Source organism: Adiantum capillus-veneris, chromosome 26, assembly GCF_014529385.1.
Source record: "Adiantum capillus-veneris isolate H3 chromosome 26, ASM1452938v2, whole genome shotgun sequence".
Taxonomy (NCBI): domain Eukaryota; kingdom Viridiplantae; phylum Streptophyta; class Polypodiopsida; order Polypodiales; family Pteridaceae; genus Adiantum; species Adiantum capillus-veneris.
Genome location: NC_140956.1, coordinates 3,341,073 through 3,350,173, shown reverse-complemented (window position 1 = coordinate 3,350,173; position 9,101 = coordinate 3,341,073).

Genomic DNA, 9,101 nt, shown 5'->3' with positions numbered 1-9,101 from the left:
TCTCTCTCTCTCTCTCTCTCTCTCTCTCTCTCTCTCTCTCTCACACACACACACACACACACACACACACACACACACACACACACACACACACGCAGGCGCACATGCACATACACATGAAACCTCAAGCTTCATCTTTGAAGTACCTCTTTTGGTATCAAATGGTGGAAGGTCTAGGCTTGAAATTGAGAGAGTGGAAAAATATAATCTCATTGTTGTGTGTGTGTGAACTATGCGCGCGCGCGTGCACACACACACACACACACACGCATGGACACTCTCATCTACTTATGATGAAACAAGGGTGATGAAGACAAAACTATGTTATATGACACTCACGGATAAATTGTAATCAAGTAAGTGTTTGGTTATAGCATTGATTTTCTATGAGGTAATGTGGTGATTATAGACATCTTATTGGATTGTGGTCATTTCCTTGAGTGGCCGGCTAAAAAAAACACACACACACACACACATCGAATGGTGGAAGGTCTTGGTTTGAAATTGAGAGAGTGGAAAACTCTAATCTCATTGTTGTGTGTTTTTGAACTAACTCTAATCTCATTGTTGTGTGTTTTTGAACATTGCAAGTGAGGGTTTTCTTACCCTCACTTGGCCTTGTCCACTATTTTCTTTCTCATTGGTTCTAAGTCTACACCTACAGTATGAGCATATACACTTGAGCAGGAGAGAGTGCTTTGAGTGACCTTGTTGATTTTAATTACAACACAGAAATTGTGGTTACTATTGCGTCTTCCAAGGTCAGTCAATATCTTTATTTTTGTCATTTTATCACAAATTGAATCTAATCCTACTCTATTGAACTTGAACATATGGTTTTTGCCTTGTTGATTTTGAGTTACTAAGGCAATCATTTCAATTTATTGATATGTGAAAAATTAAGGGTGTTTAAATTATTCAAAACGTGTCTTCTTTGACTTACTGAGTTTGAGGTAATCGTGGTCACTCATAGTGTCCTATTCTCATTAGTTAAAAATGGGGTCTTGTTGGCTTATTCTTCCAAAAAAATTGTATTTGTGAAGGATTTAGGGATACTTTGGTGGCTCTTAAAATACAATGTGTATGCATTTGCTTTCATGTTTATTTACTTTTAGTATACTTGAGAACTTTGCCTTAAGTTTGGAACTCTTGGTTATGGTCATGTTATGGAAAATGGTAGTTAAAAAATGGTGCTTAAAGCATACAAGGTAATCATATGCATTTTAAAACCTAGAATTATTTCGATATGAGTTGAGATTTTGACTGTAATGGATTGTTTTATTGTTCCTTTTGTCGTGCATGGATGGATGTTGCTTGCTCTTTACTTTATGATTTTGACCTAGTTCTAAGCACTTGGTTATGTCATACTATGGGAGATAGGGCTACTTAGAGATTTTGTTGACGGTCTTTGACCTAATGCTAGCTCTTGTGGTTATGCCCATTTTGAGGAAGAATGGAGCTGGTGAATGTGCTTTGGTACATGTTGAGATAATCCAAATCATTTGGAGGAACACATAAACCCGGGTCTTTTGCTACTATTAATAAAAACACCATAGTTTCCTAATGATGAAAATGAGGGTCAAACACTTGTAGCACATATTTTTCTTGCTGGATTTTTCCATAAAATACCTAAATGTAAGGATACCATCGCTAATCTTTTACTTACCTCCTGATTAGACTACATGACATTAGCTTGGTTCAAAGCTCTCGGTTATGGTCATATGAGTAATTGATGAATCTACATGGGTTTTATCCAGTACAATTTGTATGGCCATATGCAATTTTGAAACATGGGAACTTGACTTTTGTATGCTAAAACCTGAGATGAGATAAATTGTGGCTAGTACCCTAAATGTTCAAAATGCTTTGATATTAACTTTTGGTATTTCTTTGTTGCTAGTACCCTAAATGTTCAAATTGCTACGGTTATCTTTATTAGCTCAAATATTAACATATGAACTCTATTTTGGTTAATAATTTCAATTTTCTAATCTAATTTTTGTAGAAAATTTTAGTTGCAAGTCTTTGTTGTAACCGTGGTCCATCATACTAAAAGCGAAGTCCATTAGACTTGGATGAATATTGATACTATCTATTGAAATCAGTGCATGGGGTGTCTGCCTTTTCTAAGACTAAGTATGGTTCCTTCTTTGAAACCTTTTAAGCAAGCATAGGGCTACAAAGCATCACTTTGAGAGAGAGAGAGAGAGAGAGAGAGAGAGAGAGAGAGAGAGAGAGAGAGAGAGAGGGAGGGAGGAGGAGGAAGAGGAGGAGGAGAAGAAGAAGAAGAGAGTTTTACCATTGTAGGAAACTATCCCAAGAGACTTTAAAGAGGAGGAGGAGGAGGAGGGAGGAGGAGAAGAAGAAGAAGAAGAGAGAGAGAGAGGAGGAGGGAAGAGGAGGAGAAGAAGAAGAAGAGATTTTTAACGTCGTAGGAAACTATCCTAAGAGACTTTAAAGATCTAGAGAGAGAGAGAGAGAGAGAGAGAGAGAGAGAGAGAGAGAGAGAGAGAGAGAGAGAGAGAGAGAGAGAGAGAGAAGCACTAGGTGCCTCATCGTCTATCTAATATTGTACTGCAGGATGTCACCAAAGAAGAGATGGTGGGCTACAACCACAAAGCTTGGTAAAACCAAGCCCTTTGAGAGAAAAAAGGTTCTAGCCAAATGTAGTCCCATGTGCAACAAGATAGTGAAACATCCTTCAAGGTCCTTAAACCTTCCCAAGCTCCATTTTAATGAGCCTTGTAATTTTGCAAGGCAAAGGATGACTTCAAAGAGGTCCATGGGTGGTATGATGGGGCTGGCAACCCTCAGGCAATCAACATGGACAACATTTCAACGTTGTTTTGTTGTGCGAAACATGGACCAGGCACAAAAGTAATGAGTTATTAGGTTCATGGGCACTTATAGGTGCATCTCATAGAGGTGCACCTCAAGGTGTATTAGGAGATGCCCTTCAATAAAGAACTCACCAACTGGTTTGTGGGGGGCTTTGTATGGGAATACTGCATAGGGGCCATGAAGAGCGATCATCAAAAGGTAAATGGGAATGAGAGGATTTTAATATCATGTGCACTTGTGAGGCCAAAGGAGAGGTTGAAGCAAAGAGAGGAAAATTCTTGAGTGCCTTCTCAAAGATGGAATCTGTTGCGCAACATAGTGTAGTAAAACATGCATTACCCACGTCTAAGGTCGTCCCTATTGGCTTACAGTTTGATGACCATGAAAAGATAGTGTTGTACAATTTAGATGAGAGAGCTAAAGAAAATTTGAAGAAGGTGGTAGCTTGTCTTGAAGACAAACAAAGAGATGGTTGAGGAAATTCAGTGGAGTAAGGTCAATACAAGCCAATCAACAAGATTACAAACTGCCAACCTTTTTGCTTGCAATGTGGTGATGAAAGTGAAAAATTTTGACCTCTAGAGATCAAATTATAATATCACAACACTATTCATCCTTAGGATGAAACTGGGTGTTTATATTAAATGTGTGTATATGTGGATATCACCATGTGTCTGAGGGACTATAAGGGTCAACACATATCGCATCTCTGAAAGAACAGAACCAAGGCCAAAATGTCAATCCTAGGAAGCAAGTGACTCAACTAGGGTAGGAGGCCTGCCAAGAGGTTGTCAATTTCTTGTTTGAACACAACAGACTCCACTTTGACACTCAATGTGAATTCTATCTACTGGAGTCTCAAATTATACCCTTTAATCCTCTCACAAAACCACATGAAAATCTTCAAGTAATTTGAATTTTGGACCTGCCTATTAGGTTCTCCTACGTGTACTGAGAATATCATGCAATTGACGGAATTGCATTACGACACTCAGATAGTGAGATATATCACCTGGAAGGTCATAGAATTTGTTGCTCAATTCTTGTAAAGCGCTTGCAATATAGGTATCTATACGTAGAACTCAATGAGATGAACACAATGGTGCCCTCAAAATTTAGATGCGACAACCATGCGGTGCAATGCAAAGAATTGAAAATCATAGTAGAGAGTAGAAGACACACGATATACAAAATAACCTTATCCACTCATTTATTCATTAATAATGATTGCCCCCAAAAACTTTACAAGGTTGCCCTTTATACCCTGGCTCCGGGTCTTATGGTACAAAAACTAGATTTTGCCGCAATAATATTAAAAATTACATCTCGAGCTTTAGGATTACATTCATCTTAGACTTTCAAATTACATCATGATAGAAAATATGGGTTTTGGGAAAAATAATACAATAAATTGGGATTACAAATATGATGAGATTCCTTTTGGTACACACTTGGACTTCAGTGTTGTTGGAATCTTCCAACACTCCTCCCCTCCTATTTCATGTCGTCCTCAACATGAGTCAAAATCGAGGTTGTTGGCGGATGAAAGGTTGCTTTTGAGAGTAGCACTCTGCCTACTCTTGTAGTCCTTCTTGGTATTCTCTTGCCAGTTCTCTATCTTCATGAGCAAAGGGTCTCATTGTGTCCGTTGAATGGAGTTCCATTGCATGATAGCTTACAAACCTTGCCTGGATGTCGTTGACTTATGGACCAAAGAGGGTGGTGTCCATTGTGAAGAATCCTGAATAAAATGCTTCTTCAAAAGTGTTCATGAAATAAGAGGGCATGAACCTAATGCGTGCAAAGAAGCCATGTAGAATTCTTTTATCTGGCTGCATACTGAGGTTGTAGACTAAGCCCCTATTTCCTTCCAAAAGGGATATCCATGAAATTTCCAAAATCCAAGGCTTGTGATACATGGTGATGCATGCAGCCATCATTTTGCAAATCTTCCTTAGCATCTGAAAAGAAAAATCAAGAAGTCTTTCCCACTATTTGAATGTTGCCTAAAGAGTGTTAAGCATGTATTTTTATCTAATCTTTCTTTATCTTTGGGTCCTGGTAGTGTTGGATAGTTCAACCAATTGCTCTGTCTGATAATTATAAAGCTTCAACAATCAATTCTGAGGTGATCATAGTAATATTTCTTCATTTTATATATTTTAAAAAAAGGTACAAAAAAGGATTAAAGTTCATATCATGGCACACTTCATTAGATACAAAAGGACAAGTGCTCAGAATTCAGCGTTGCGTATCTCAAAAGATTTCTTTTGTAAGGACTAGTAAGTGTAGAGGAGTTATGACAAAAAAATGCGACAAGACATTTATGAACATTTTTCTACCTTGTATGTTACACTTTTGGTGTAGTGTTTGAGATTAGGACGAGGAGCAAAAGAGAGCTATTGCAACCATCAAAGATAATCATGCATCATTGTCCATGGCTACCAAAGAATCCAATAATGTGGCAAACAATGATGCTTTGTTACTCTTTGTCATTGTGTCTTTCTATATCTGCATATTGTTCTATCTATTATCTATGTTTCTCTCTCTCTCTCAAACTCTCTCTCTCTCTCTCTCTCTCTCTCATGTTTTTTTGTCTCTATCACCTCTATGCCTTTGATGTTTGATGAGTATAGGTGGTTGCCTTGCCAATAAGTGAACATGCAATTTATCAATTACCTACAAATGGAAGCTAGATTGTGAGTGAGACAAAAATCTTGACAATGCAAGATAGCCTAAAGGGTTGTAGGATCTTCTTTCTACCTTTGTATTGGTACAAATAGCACCCCAATCTAAAAAATTGTGTTGCAACTCATGCTCAAGTAGATCACCCAACTTTCTTATTTCCACAAAGATACTCTATTTCTTGCTCTTGTACACTTTGAAAATAAGCCAATAGCAAAAGGGCTTATAAAGGAATGCATCCTATTGCACTTTTCAACAGATTCAAAGATGTGCACTATCTCAAAAGTTATAGAGCTACTATGGTTGGTCATATAATGGCCAAAATTTACATTGTTGTCTTTGAGGAAGATATTACATGCCAAGGGGGAAAAGGGGGGAGGGGGGTTGGAGAAGTGCGAAATAGCTTTAGGTAAGTGGGCTTTAGAAAATATTTTTTCACCACATTTTCATTGTGCATTGTTTCATCAATCAAAGTGGTAGAAAAGGAGGTTATGATGCTATTGAGGTAATGTTTACTTTTGTTATGAAAGATATTTCTTTTTTTTAGAATGGAATTTTAATGGAATCATATGTAGCCAAGATGCCCAGTTTGATGTAACCAAGCTCATTGCTCACTTGAAACTTTGTTTATTATGGATTTGTAGGATTTCTTACAAGAAGAAAGTTACTACAGCTCCAACCATTTCTCAGAGCTTGGATTTTCTTTTTTTACTAGCCCCTCTCCTTTTCTTCATAATGGAATTTCCACACCTTTTCTAATATGGACTTGTCTACCATTGCAACAAACCACTTTAAACAACAACGATAACCATTGCTCCAACCATACAATTCATACAATTTGAAATTGTAATATAAAAAACCTTGATGTGCCATTCCAAATTTAGTATCTAATATTATTCTTATTATTTAAATTAAATCCTTATGATTATTAGCAAACAATGAATGAATCCATTATATACAAGACAATCATTGCACACTTTCTATCCTTTTTAAGATTAAAATGATTAGCATATGAAGATTTCCAATATTTTTGTGTTTTAATTTTTTTAACAATCCTTTGATACCATACCCTTTGAGCCCATGCAATGCTTCAACCAATTTTCATGTTGATGGCAACACGACAACTAGGGCACAAAGGATGTTTATCTTTACGTAAAACTACATTGGTGTCATAAGCTAGCAAAGGTACCAATTAAGTGTCATATAAGTATGTATGCAAGTGAAACTTTTTAGAAGGATGGGTTCTAAGTGAAAATAAAGAGCTTGTGGCACCATATTTATGTGTTTGAGAAAAAAGACATCATTAGTTGGAACACTAGAAAATGTTTGGACCTCCAACATTACAAGTCTTCAAACTCACTATGTAAATTCTCAAATGAGGAAAATGACCCCATCGTTGCATCCAAAACATCAAAAACATTAGATTAGGGCTTAAAATCGCCCCAATTCGTTCCCTAGAAGTTTGTCTCGCCACAACGTGAAAAAGCAGCCCCCCCCCCCCCCCCCCCCCCCCCCCCTTTTATGTGTTGTGTAGATGGTGGAGGCAGTTTCACTAGGTGGGAACCAACTCTTAGAAAGCCGAGCGACAGACCATTCAATAATTACCATGACGATTACCACAATAACTCCAAAAGGCTATAAATAGGACCCATTACATTATAATCAGGTTGGCAATTGTTGGGTGTACTTTTGGGTTGTTTTATCTTTTGACTTCCTACTCTTAGTGTGTGATTGTAGTCCTGAACCTGTTCCTAGGCTACATTATCCCCACTTGTACTCTTACTCTGTAATTCCTAATACAATAGTCAAGTATACTTTAGCCAGATATGCTTTGTATCCATTTCTTATGAATCTGAATCTGAACACAAATTCCAGTCATTCAGCTTGTCTAATTCTCAGTAGATGTATTCCAGTTCATATAATTGTTCTAGCTCAGTTTCTATCTTTCCTCCAGTCCTACTGATTGAGCTAATGAGTCACCAATAGCTGTAAACTCTAGCACTAGAATCAACTATCTAAAGAGATCAGCTCCAATTCCATTTTGGCGATCACCGTGGCTAGAGTTGTTGCTCGTTGACCAACAGACTCCTCTCCCAGTTTGAGTTTCAGCTACAGTAATGGCACCCAAACCCAGTCGTGGTCGGAAATCATCCTACCGTGTTGACCCTATTCATGAGGAGTCAGAAAGAGACTATGATCTCAAGGATGAACAAGTAACTGACACTGTGGCTCAGGAGGAGCACAGTCATGTTGATGAGGCACAGGACTCTCAGCATTCCAGTCAGTCCGACGACGTAGGGCTGAAAGGGAAGAACGCAAGGCCAAGAGTTCTCAGACCACATAGGGAGACAAAGGTGCCAAAGGCAGTAAAGGAAGTCGTCATTGTTCCAGTAGAAAAGCTAGAGAGGAGACAGCAACTGAGACTGAGGCAAAAATTAATTGGGATGTAGACACAGACTATTGTAAGAAAGCTTCAAAAAGGAGTCAGGATTCCAAGGTGAGAAGAGGAAGAAATGAGGCTGATAGACATGATTACACATCGTCATTGAAAATTTCTTTTCCCATGTTCAAAGGGGGAAAGAAGGAGGACCCGGATGTTCATATCCAAGCCTTTGAGCAGTATGCTGAGTTAAAAAATTTGATGAAGATGATTGGGGTGACTACTTCCCGCAAACATTAAAGGAGGCAGCAAGGAAATGGTACTACCATTATCCGACATGTCAACTTAGATCATATAATAAAGTGCTTAAAGCTTTTTGACTGGAATATTCAGACAACAGAGGGGATGAGGATATACTCTGTGAGCTGGATAAGATAAGGTAGGGAAAATTGTCAATCAGAAGCTATGTTGAGAAATCCAAGGAACTAACTAGACAATTGCAGGAACCACCATCCGAAAAGCGGCTGCAGGCATGGTTTTTGAATGGGTTTTGTAGTAAGAAGCTTAGGGAACCGGAGGTGCCGGCACCAACCAACAAATTTAATGATTTGGTGCAGCAGGCCCTGAAGCTCGAACAACAAGCTAAGAAGGAAAAGAGTCATAAGAAGAGGAGGTCCAGTTAGTAGCAGTACTTCTACTGAAGATTCTGAGTCTAGTAGAGCCTCCAGTAGCTCTGAAAGCAGTTCAGATGAAAGAACCAAAGACAAGACTAAGAAAGGATCTTGGTCTAGGAAGATTGAAGAGATGGTCCGACAAATTGCTGAAATTAGCCAGACCAGACAACCCGTAAGAAGAATGGAAACCTGGTGTTCAAAGTGTAAATCTAAAGACCATGTTTCAAACAAATGTCCACAGTGTACTTATTGCAAAGCCTATGGCCATTATGGAACAACTGTGGTATTTGAATTCATCATTTTAAGAAGGGAAAAGATTTGTCAGTGGTAGCATTCACCAATGTTGAACCAGTAAGAGTGGAAACTACCAGTGTTTCTCAAGAAGAAAAACCAGGTGTAAGTGGTATTGGAGCAGGGCGCGGTAGATACCAACAGTGAGTACCAGCCGAGGCTGAGGTCGTGGTAATTTTCAAAATCGAAGGCTGAATTGCTATACATGTGGTAAGTATGGGTGTTTCACA